Here is a 12,023-nt window from a genome sequence, read left to right as displayed (position 1 = left end):
TGCACAGGAATTTGAATAGTACAAATAAGCTGAGGGGGGGCGGGAGATAGTTTAGCGGGCAAAGTTCTTACCCAGTGGGCACAGGACTTAAGTTTGATCCTCAGAACGCACCTTAAAAACAAAAGGCTTAACATAGTGGCCCAAAATATCAGCAGCAGCTGGGATCAAGTGTGCAAACACACGATCCTGTGGGAGATAAATATCTTACATTCAAACGCAACAGATCTTATACCAAACCAAGGTCTAACAGATCACAGACTAATGGTCATAGCTCTATAATTAACAATAATACAATAGACATTCCAAAACAAGAGGAAGAGACCTTTTCAGAAGCTCTCACAACTGCTGTCTTCTGGATAAGACACGGCTATTGTGATGGGGAATGCTCTTCTGTATATATTTTTTTCCTATTGGTTAGTGAATAAAAGGCTGATTGGCTGATCGGACAGACAGGAAGTTGCATAGCTGGGCAGAAACAGGATATAAGCAGGGACAAACAGGAAATCACTCTCTTCTCTGTGGAGACACTTAGCAAGACTGCAAAGGGGTAAGAGGTCCAGACCCTTCTCTGGTAAGATAAGACCACGTGGAAATACTTAGATTAATAGAAATGGGTTAATAATTAAGACAGAGCTAGCCAATAAGAAGCCCTAGTCATTGGCCAACAGATTTATAATTAATATAATGTCTGTGTGTTCATTTGGGGCAAGGTGGCTGCCAAACTGGATGGGAACCAAATGCTGCACTATTGTCATGAAGTCGCACAGCTGTGGTGACCTGTGCAAGACCTGCAAAAGAGCAAGCCAAGATCAATCGACATTCCATCATGCAGAACCTAGTGGACTGAGTGAGTTTGAAAGAGGGGAAGAAAACATAAGAGGGACATATCAGTATTCCTAGGGAAACTGAAAGAGGGGAGCTGGAGTAGATATGATCAAGACACATTGTTTACATGTATGAAATTGCCAAAGAATAAATAAGAGATACTATCTTTTTTAAAGTTCTCACAAAGAATGATGACTACTGCAGAGGATGGATCTGCCAGCTACCATAGTGCCCGGCTCTGAATTACATAGTGTATCCAATTTCAAAACATCATCTTTCACCCCAGACATATGAGCAATTTACTGTGTTGAGTATAAAAAAATTAAAAACAGATCGTAGATATGAATATAAAAGCTAAGCTCATAAATTATTTAGATGAAACAAAATTTTCTCAGTTACAAGACAAAAGCATACCATATGAAGAAATAAGTTGGTAAACTAGATTTCACCAAAATCAAAATTCCTGGGCTAGGGAGATGGTTGACTGGATAGTGTTTGTCATGAAAGAATAAAGATCCAAGTTTGAATCCTCAGATTCCACATAAAAGCAGCTTGTGGTAACACACATCTGTGACCCCAACATCCCTACAATGAGACAAGAGACAGGATTAGTAGAATGCCCAGAAGCTCACAGGCCAGCTAGCCTGGTATATGAAGTTGGGATGGCAAGAAATCCTGATTCAAAATGAGGTGGGAAGTGAAGGCAGATACCCAACTATCCTTTGACTTGCAAACATGCCATGGTACACGTGTTCGAGCACAGACATATACACACAGAGATTACACACACGCACGCGCACACACACACACACACACACACACACACACACACACACGGAGAGAGATCTATTTGTATATACCTTCTCTCTGTCTCTGTCCCTGTCTCTGTCTCTTCCTCTCTCACACACACACATAGGTAGAGTCAGAAAGAGAGCCCACACATACGGGAGTGCCAGGGGGTTAAAGAAAAAGAAAATGAAAGTTCTTACTTAACATAGTAGCACATATCTGTAATCTTAACATTTGGGAGGCAGAAGCAGTAGGATTTCAACATTCAAGGGTAGCCTGGGCTATAGGTAATGAAAGCCTGTCCCAGAAATATAAATAAAGATAAGTGAATGAATAATAAATAAATAATTTAAAAATCAAATTGAAAAGAAAATCTTCCTCTCTTTAGAAAACTCTAAGACTTGAAGTCCTGACAAAACAGTGAGTGAGGCTGGTGTCTTTGTTAGAGTTTCTATTACTGTGAAGAGACACCATGACTGTGGCAACTCTTACAAAGAAAACATTTAATTGGGGCTGTTCGCTTATAGTTTCAGAGGTTCACTCCATTATCATCATGGTAGGGATCATGGTGGCATGCCAGCAGACATGTTACAGGCTGTATCTTGATATAAAAGCAACAGGAAGTAGACTGATTATCACACTGAATGAAGCTTGAGCAAAAGAAACCTCAAAGCCTGGCCCCACAGTGACACACTTCCTCCAACAATGCCATTCCTGCTCCAACAAGGCCACACCTCCTAATAGTGGCACTCCCTTTGGGAGCCTTTCCTTTCAGACTACCACAGCTGGGAAGCAGCCTGCAGAATGGCAAAGATGGCAGGTAGCTGTTGACAGGCTGAGGCAATGTCTCAGCTCAGCCACCTCCACAAATGCCACTCCCTCTGTAGGAGCCTCTGCTCTGTAGGGGAAGAAACTGCATCCAGGACATTTGCTATAAGGAAGAAATAAAATATGCAAGCTTGCCTCCTAACAACTGCAAACTCCCTTCCCTCCACTCTCCTGCCCTCTAAGAGGATTCAGACTGGTTAAAGAGAAGAACACACACATGAGCAGTAAAGAAGTTTCTATCAAATTAATGCCCCAGAAGGTAAAGCAAGAGTGATCCAACAGGCCTGGAGCAATGGCCCAGTGGTTAAGAGCATTTGTTATTCTCACAGAGAACCTGGGTTTGGTCCCTAGGACTCACATGGTGGCTCACAACCATCCATAAACCCAGTTCCAAGGGATCTGAAGCTTTTCTGAGCTCTAAGAGCACCAGACATGCATGTAATGCTTATACATGCATACAGTCTAAGCATTCATACATGTAAAATACAAATAAAATTAAAAAAATAAACAGGAAGAACGTTTCCACACTGATGAGGCAGTTCAATTGGCAGAGGTGTTTGTCACCAAGCCTGATAACCTGAACTTGGTCCCTGGGTGGAGAGAGAGAACTGACCACCCTAATTGTCCACTCACATGCACATGTCCTGGCACAAACACAAACATACACAACAAATACTTACATAGATAAATTGTGTATATTTTTTAAAGAAAGTGTACCTCTTAATGCTCTGACTGTTAGCCTGAAGATATTGTGAGGAAAAGGCCAGCCAAAGAAACATACCCTGAGCAAAGTCAAAGAAACACACTTTGGCCCTGCAACCAGAGCCAAAGAAATGCACCCTGACCCCAAAACCAGTGCCAAAGAAACACACGTTGGCCCTAGAATCAGAGTCAGTGAAAGAAATACACCCTGGCCCTAAAACTAGAGCCAAATGGCTAAAAGGAACCAGTGAAAGAAACACAGTTTAACCCTGAAACCAGAGCCAAAATCTGACCCTGAACCTGAGCAGAAAACCAACCAATCCCTGAGCATGAGATCTAGACAAACTGAGCTCAGGGACTGAATTCTGACCGATCCCCACCCTAGAAATCTTCTCCCTGGAAAACTCCATCCCTGAGAAGCCCATATAAACCCTGTGCCTGGTCAGTTTGTGGCTGTGTTCTTCCACCCTGGTAGACGGCAGCCACTCTCCTGGATTCTTCTCTCCCAATAAATCCCTGGAATGATGTTTGGCTGAAGACCTTTCACTGGAGCAGAGAGGGAGCTAAAGCAGAGAGGAGCAGAGCAGGGCCGTAGCACTTTCCCCAGAGAGTTGTTACACTTTGGGGGACTGGAGCCTAACTGTAACAACTTCTTCAGGGAATCCTGAGAAAGCCTTCTCCTGCTGGAGCACAGCTGTTACACTAGGGAAACCTTTCCTTTGAGCAGGGCTGTAAGCTGCTACACTTACTGTGACCTGTGGTATTCCTTGGCTCCTGAGTGCCAGAACACTTTTCCATCCGAGCTGTAACACTTAGTATTCCTTGGCTCCCGAGTGCCAGAATAATTTCCCATTGGAGCCATAACACTTACAGATATCCTGCAAAATCCCCAAGACAATCCAGAGGCTGCATTGGATAGTATAAGGGACACACACGGGGGCCTGCCACTTCTCTGGGCTTGTTAATGGTTCTAGAAGCCAAGAAATGGGGAAAGGAAAAGAACAAGAAAAAAGAGCAGGAGAAAGGAGGAGGAGAAGAAGAAGGAAGGACAGAGGTAGAGAAGGAAATGTCTCCAAAAGAAAGGAGACAGCACCAGGAAGACCTAATTGGGCTTGAAAAGACACAGGGAACCCTGTGGTGGGGAGAACAGCAGTGGACACAGAACCTCAGAACCGGCAAGTTAGGTAATTTCAAACGCCAATCAACTCAGTGAGATGATGAGTGCAGTGAATATCAACTCTGGTAGCAAAGTTATAAATGTTTTATTCAAAAGAGGGAGGGGCTCACATTCAGTAGGAAAAAGGGCTGCTATCGATTAGCAATGTCTGCCATGGGTGAGCACTAAGGAGTGGAGGTATGCATACTGTATGTTCCCTGAGTTGCAGCAGGACCACAGCTCCTCTAAGATCTGTCCCATTTAGGGACAAACAGCTTTCCTGTCCCTTGGTGATGACTTCTGTTTGCTTGGTTCAAAAATTGCTATTAAAATGACATTTCCCTTAGTAGAGACAGTCTAGTTATCTTTACATCAGGAACAAGGAAAACTTCTGGCCTTCTGGTGTACCTCATATGTCACACATACATGTCAGTTGCTTGGAACACTTAGTGCTCTGAGTGTGTTGCAGGGATTCAGATCAGAGCAAAGGATGTAGGAATGCTATAGAGGGGTGCCAGGGATGCTCAGTCTAGCAGGTTTTGACAAGGGTCAGAAGTGTGGGCCAGCCGCATCAGCAAGGAGGGGGCTGATGTCCCCAGGGGGCCTAGAATCAGTGCATATGTTTAGAGCAGAGGGCCCTCCAGATGGCTCCCGTTACCTAACTAGCCAGCTTCTGAGCTAAACAGACACCAAAGCTGGGGTTTCCTGGGTCCAGGCCTGAAGGAGCGCCCCTACAGAGGTCTAATGAGAGGGCATCTCACCTGCTCATCACATCTGGTCCCACATCTATAAAAGTACCTAGAGCCAAAGAGATGACTCGGTTGGGAAAGCAGATCTGAGGACCAGAATTTAATCCCTCAGGACTCATGTGCAAAAGCCATGTTTAGGGCTGAGAGATAGCTCTGGGGCATAGCACTTGCCTACCATGTGTAAGGCGCTAACTCCAATTCTAACCTAAAACAAAACAAAACACCAACAAAAACGGACATAGCAACACATGGTTATAGTCCTAGGTCCTAGGAGGCAGAGACGGACAGATTCCTAGGGCTCACTGAACAACTATTCTAGTTGAACAACTGACAAGTTTCAGGTCTTCAAGCCCATGAGAGACACTATCTCAAAAAACAAAACAAAGCAAAACAAACAAGAACAAGCAAGCAAACAAACAAACAAAACAAAAAAACCAGGGCGGATGGCACCTGAAGTGAACTGTAAAAAAACAGCCAACATAAAACTGTATGTTAAAGGGTGCCCATCCCACAATGAGGGAGGCTCTCTCAGCCTGGACTCTTGTGGGAGGGCCTAGGCCCTGCCCTCAACAAAATGACAGACTCTGGAGATCCCCTATGGAGGGCCTCACCCTCCCTGGGGATCGGAGTGTGGATTGGGTGGGGGACTGGGGGGGGGAAGGAGGAGGGGAGGGAGAAGGAGCTGGGGTTGACATGTGAAACAAGCTTGTCTCTAATTTAAATAAAAAAAATTTTAAAAACTGTATGTTAAAATATCATGAGTCCTGTGTGTGTGTGTGTGAGAGAGAGAGAGAGAGAGAGACAGAGAGACAGAGAGAGGATTATATGGTTGTCATGATTAAAAAAACAAAAGTAGACATACCTCCAAGGACTCAGCTCTTGTAATTGTCCAGGGGCTCAACATGACATCCTACTTCACAGTGGTTGACCCAGGATGGCACCCACACATAGCTGGGTGCTAACCAGACTCTGTCCTTCCCTTTCCTTTGAACACCTCAGTGATGTGGTCAGGGAGATGCTATGTTCACGTGCAGGCTCTGCAGGCCCAGGAGTGACGCTGTGGTGACAAAACTTCTGCCCCTGGCAACGGTGTTTTCTCTCCAGGACCCCACACCCCTGAAGACAGTAGAGGTTAGGGGGGACTTGAGTGATGTGGGGACCCTTACATTACAGTACAGCGGCACCCAAATACTCCTGACGAGAGGCCAGTAGCTCTGACGTTACCTGGACTTTTCCTCACCTGGGCATGAGGTGACAATGACTTCACAGAGACTCCTGGAGGGGTCTGCTCCTGCACTACACGCCTGGGTACCACTATGAGCATATCAAGTCATGGCACGTTCGCTTTATTTGCCAATCTGTTGACTGTGCCCTCCTTGGCCTTCAAGTTCTATTCACTGGGCAGTAAACACGTTACCTAGCAACCAAATGTCAATATCAACAAAGGCTCTGATGAAGTTGTTAATCTGGGTGAGACTGACAGCGGGGGCCAAGGCACTCTGTGCGCTGTTCCTCCCTGCATTGTCTGACACTTAGCCTGGCCCGCAAGGGAATCGATGCTCACAAGACCCCATGTCTCCCTCCACTGTGAAAACTAAATGAAGTGTGTGTCGTAGGCAGCGAAAAGGCCCCGGAGCTGGCCCCCCTAGGGATCTTACTTGTCTTTTTTCTTCTCTTTCCCCAGGGCCCCAGCTCATGGGACAGAGTCCTCCTCCTGAGTCTGTGGCTGTTAATTTCCAGGAACAATGTAAGACACTCCAGGGCCAATCCCAGGCACTCAAGAGGACATGCCTGCCATTTGTTCTGTTTTGGGAAGTCCAGGTGAGGCGCCAATGATGCAGCTGGTGCTGGGAAGCATCATCGTGCCAGGCTGGAGCAGCCAACAGTCACTGTGGTCTACAACTGGCCATGCAGCAGGTGCTGTGAGCTGAAGCGTAGGCTAAGCATCAACAAGGGCCAAGGCCCTGCTTCCTGGAGCCCAAACTGCAGAGGAGAAAACTGGAGGAGCAGCTCGGTCAGCAGAGTGCCTTCTACACAGGCATGAGGCCCTGGGTTCGACTAAGAGCAAAGCACAAACTGGGAGGAGCTTTGCAGCACTGGAGGACGTGGGGCGGGAGAATCTGAAGTCCAAGTCCGTCCTTGGTTACTTACTGAATTTGAGGTTAGTCTGAGGTGCATAAGACTTTGTCTGGAAAAAACAAGGAAGAGGAGTCGGGCAGTCAGAGCAAGGCAGACTTTGGAAGCACGGCATTGGAGGACATGGGCACAAAGTCCCTGGTATAGATAGAAGGAATTTTATTCCTATCTGGAGAGCTATGAGGAGGCTGGAGCGGAGCATATGTGGAGGCAAGGAGAAGGTGGGGGTCTGAGAGCATCCAGCAGGACCAGGACCGCCGGGAAGCTCTAAAGGGGAGCGAGACACCGTGCAGGTTTCCAGACGAAGATTTACCATGCTGCCGCGGTAGTGGCTGCCCGGGAACAGAATGCCGGGAACAGAATGCCGGGAACAGGGAGGCCAGTTAGGAGAGTGTAGTCCGGGTGGGGTAGGCGTTAATGGAGATTCACCCTGTGGCTGTTGAAGGAGCAGGGTAGGTGGGAGTAGGTTTAGCCTGAACAAGGCTGAGGGGCAGGAGCCCAAAGTCTGGGATCCAGGGATGGGCCTCAACACTTTCTTCTTTAAAACTAGGCTGATCTGATCTGAGCCCCAACACCAGTAGCCAGGCCTTCCCCCAGTGTGTGTACAGTCATTAGCAGGTCCTGCCTGGGGGCCCCTTGAACGGCAGCAGCTGCCCCAGCCAAGTTGTGGCAAGCACAAAAGCCTGAAGGAGGGCATCCCGGTGCTGAACTACTTCCTGGACAAACGTAGGCAGCCTGGGTACTGCCACACATTGCGCAGTGCCCGCTATCAGAAGACACCTTGAAGTTGTCCCCACAGTGCTTCTCTGAAGGGGCCACCCTGCCATAGCTCAGCACTAACATTTGATGCTGATTGTATTTATTTATGATAAAGAGCCTGGTGGGCTGTGAGTGGGCAGGACACAGCTCTTTATCATTTTCGGGGGGGGAAATGTGCAGATGTTCAAAAATCTAAATAAATGCACCCAGAGGTTTATGGGGTCCATGACCTGAGTGGAGTTCCTGAGAAGGGAAGGCAAGGTAGGGGCCTCCTAGAGACTGTCTTCTGTTGCGCCCAGTGACCTGGTTGTGTGAACCATTGGACTAATAAACTCAACTGTGGTTGATCAGAATAAATAAATAAAATGGGATGAACATCTTCTTCCATGTTTGATTGTACAGGATCTAGTTTTTAGTGCCAGGAATTATGATAGGTGAAAGCCAGATACCTTTCTCATGGGGGAGAAGACTGGACCACCAAAAGCCATGCCGGTCAGGGTTGGATATCCTTCCAGGAAACCTTCAGTACCCCTGGGCCTGACAGGGGAGGGGTGGAGGCAGCAGAATCGAGGAGTCCTGCAGGAAATGCTGGCAGTGCAGGATGAACATGGGCAAGGGTTAAAGACCCAGATTTGGGGAGTCCCCTTCCCCACATGCTAAGTCACCCTGGACAAGTATCTCTCCTCTGAGTCTGAGTTTCTACATCTGAAGTGCTATAAGATTGGGATGGATGGTTTTTGCCTTGCTCAGTAGGACGAGGGACCCTCTAGGGTGGATCTAGGCTAGAGCTGTGAAACTCATGAGGCATTACAGTCATATTTCAAAGTGACCTTCCTGAGAAGCTCTCAAAAATAAGCAGGTCCCCAAGAGCAGCAATTCCAGGAGTTAAAAGGTTCCAGAGACGTTGACAGACCGATGGACTGCTCCCTTCAGATTTCTAGTCACAATTTCCCAAAAAAAGGCTCTGTTTAGCCCAGGCTAGCCTAGACTATTGCTGAAGATGAGTTTTGAGCTTCCTGCCTCCACCTCCTGTGGACAAGGATTACTGGTGTGCGCCGCTGTACCAGGTTCATGAATGGAGCTCAAGCATTCTGCCAACTGAACTACACCCCCATCTCCAGGACCAATTTTGAAGAGGCTTTTAAAAGAACTTTTGGATTACCTAAAGGAAGAAGTGGGCCTAGCATGCTTTTGGTACCCTTCCAATCTGAGAGTCTGAACTGGGGAAACTTGGCATTGGGTCTTACCAAGGCAAACAAGCTTGCCTGAGGTAATTGTAATAGCTACTGCTGCCAAATATAGGAAAGGTTACTGTTGTGTAGCAATTTCTCCTGAGTTGCAGCATTCTGTCTTAGATGGAAGCTTAAGACTTAGGAAATTCTAAAAGGAGTCTGGTTGAAACTCAGGAAGCAAACAACTCCCAAGGCTTAGGAAATCCCTGAAACCTACCAGATATGCCAGGTTCTTCCTTTCCCAAGGTTATCTAAGCAGTAAGTAGTTGCTGAGGAGTATAGTCCCCTGCCTGTCAAACTGTGTGCAAATGATGCAGAGAACATCATAGCTCCATCTTTTATGAGTCATCCCTCATGCTGAGTTGGCTTTTGGTGGTGCAGCTGCCTTTGAGTCATCCTTGTTCCTGTAAGTAACTCCCCAAAACTACTGTAAGCCCAGTAAACTCGTCAGCTTACAAAGTTGGACTTTGGTGGTGTTACTTTGGTCTGTCACCAGTTCCCTCTGTGGGATGAGTAGAACATTTGTTCGTGTCTCCCCCAAAAGAGTCATACAAGCACTGTCCAGTTACCCATATGTTATAGGGACCAATAAGTTCCTTTTGAAATATATTCATTTAATAAACAAGACAGACCAATTCTGATGGGAAAGGAGTATTGCGTGGAAACCTGAAGTTTTAGACCACTCTGACTTCCAACATGACAGTTTTGTGTGACTCGACCTACTAGAGAGTAGTCATGATAGAATAACAATGGCTCGCGTTTATTGAGAACCTACTGTGGCTGGCACTGTTCTGAGAGCTTTACAGCATGTGCCTCCCATAATCCGTGAATGCATAGGGTGTAGCCCTGCAGCATTATCGTTCTCTTCCATAGGTGAGGGACCGCTTTTGTGACTGGCTGGCAGCAGCCTCCTGTATCTCATGCTTCCCCATGTCCCTTGCTTGTACCATTTTCTTCCGCCATTCCCCTCATGCCAGCCCCTAAGCACGGTGAGAAGCCATGCCAAGTGGCAATGTAGAAAGGAGGTTAAAGGTGACAAAGGGCTGCAAAGGTGGGAAATCTATGCTGGTTATTGGTCACCATTCAGGCCTGTCCCATTCCGCCACAGCTACACCCTTGGAGAACAAGAACAAGGGAACAGGACAGCGGACACAGCTCAGCTGGTTGCCTAGTGTACATGAGACCCTAGGCTCCACCCCCAGTGTCACATAAAACCAGGCATGGTAGCACAAGCCTGTAGTCCCACTACTAAAAATGTGAAGCAGAGGAAGCAGTAGTTCAAGGTCATACGTGGCTGCATAGCCAGACTGCAACCTGGGCTACATGAGAGCCAGCCTCAAAAAAAAAGAAAGAAAGAAAAAGAACAGAAAGACAGAAACTGTTGGAGGATTTGTGCCATGGAGCGCGTAGTGGTTTCTTTTTCTCTTGCCATGATGAAACACCATAAATAACCCAGGCAACTTCTAGAGGGGAAGAATTTATCTGGGCTTTCAGTTCCAGATGGATGGAAGTCCTTCGTGTCAGGGAAGCGTGGCAGCAGGCAGCAGGCGTGAGCGCAGGATCAGGTGGTCTAGAACCCCCATCTTCAAACTCAAGCATGAAGCAGAGAAGGAGAACTGGAAATTCTGTCAGGTTTTTTACCTCGGAGCCTGCCCCCAGTGACTTTCTCTCTCCAGCAAGGCTGTGCCATGCTCCCCAAACAGAGCCACCTACTGGGGACAAGTTTTCAAAATACCCGAGCCTATAGGGGACATTCAGATTCTACAGAAGACAACGAGACTACCAGAAGTCAGAAATCCAAATGGGGTTTGAATGAGATACGGCGAAGCCACCCACACACTAAGTGATGTGTAAGGTCTATTCACAGTGCGCATCTGTCAGCGTGTGATGGTCAGTCATGCCCAGAGGAAAAAGTCCATTGCACAGCAAACAGGAAAAGCTGCAGGACTGAGGAGAAGGTTAGTCAGTAACATAGTTGCCTCATGCAAGCATGAGGACCAGAGTTCAGATCCCTAGCATTCATTTAGAAAACCAGGCATGGTGGCAGTTAAGAACTGAAAGACGGAGGCAGGAGGATCCTTGGAGCTGTTCAGTCAGCCTCCTTAGCCAAATCAGCAATTTCCAGCTACACTGAGAGATTCTGTCTCAAAAAAACAAGTTGGGACATGATTGGAGAAGACGCCTGGCATCAGTCTCTGGCCTCTGCATATGTACATACACATGCCTGCGCACACACCAACACATGCACATTCATACACCTACTACACATACAAAGAAAAATCTTGAGGTAACTGATGGAGGGTTTCCTGCAGCTCTGGCTGCTTGGAATCTATCATCACAGCTTATTAGTGGATGGGGCGTCTGTGAGAACTGGTCTGAGGGCAGCTGAGGGATTTTTTTATTTTTGAAACTGGGCAAGTTGGCTGTGGAGGACAATATCAAAGGTCTCTGCTCTGTAGCCTGGGCGTGCGGTGGGCTGCTACTGCCTAGGTTGGTTTCAGTACACTCTGATGTTTGCACAATAGCAAAACCCTTTGATGCCTTTTCCCCTCGCGTATCCTTGTCACTAAGCGATGTGTGACTTCCATTGATCATATGCCAAATGCATGGAGGCTCTGTGACCTTGGACAAACACCTGCCATTCTGAGCAGAGGTTGGTCTGTGTCCTGAGGCTCTCTCTCATCTGTTGTTCCACAGCCTGGGATCCACCCATGGCCTTGCTCAGCAAGCAGAACTGACTGCCCATGGTCACAGCTGGAGATCGTGGGGAGGACAGAATCACAATGAGACCTCGGGGGAACAAAGTGAGAAGGTGTGTGCATGGGATGAGGAGTACTGAGACCAGAC

At 47.2% G+C, this 12,023-nt stretch overlaps 1 long non-coding RNA gene across 2 annotated transcripts in view; it reads right to left on the bottom strand.

The window, feature by feature from the left end:
* LOC121136856 overlaps positions 1-6,420 on the bottom strand; it is a 24,035-nt gene extending 17,615 nt beyond the window's left edge. For both annotated transcript variants that reach the window (XR_005874018.1, XR_005874017.1), the window contains exon 1: positions 5,912-6,420. This is a non-coding gene — a long non-coding RNA (uncharacterized LOC121136856). The remainder of the gene's footprint in view (positions 1-5,911) is intronic.
* Positions 6,421-12,023: the final 5,603 nt, after the last annotated feature.

This window comes from Mesocricetus auratus, unplaced genomic scaffold (assembly GCF_017639785.1).
Source record: "Mesocricetus auratus isolate SY011 unplaced genomic scaffold, BCM_Maur_2.0 Super-Scaffold_100676, whole genome shotgun sequence".
NCBI classification, from domain to species: domain Eukaryota; kingdom Metazoa; phylum Chordata; class Mammalia; order Rodentia; family Cricetidae; genus Mesocricetus; species Mesocricetus auratus.
This window is presented reverse-complemented; position numbering and strand designations above follow the sequence as displayed.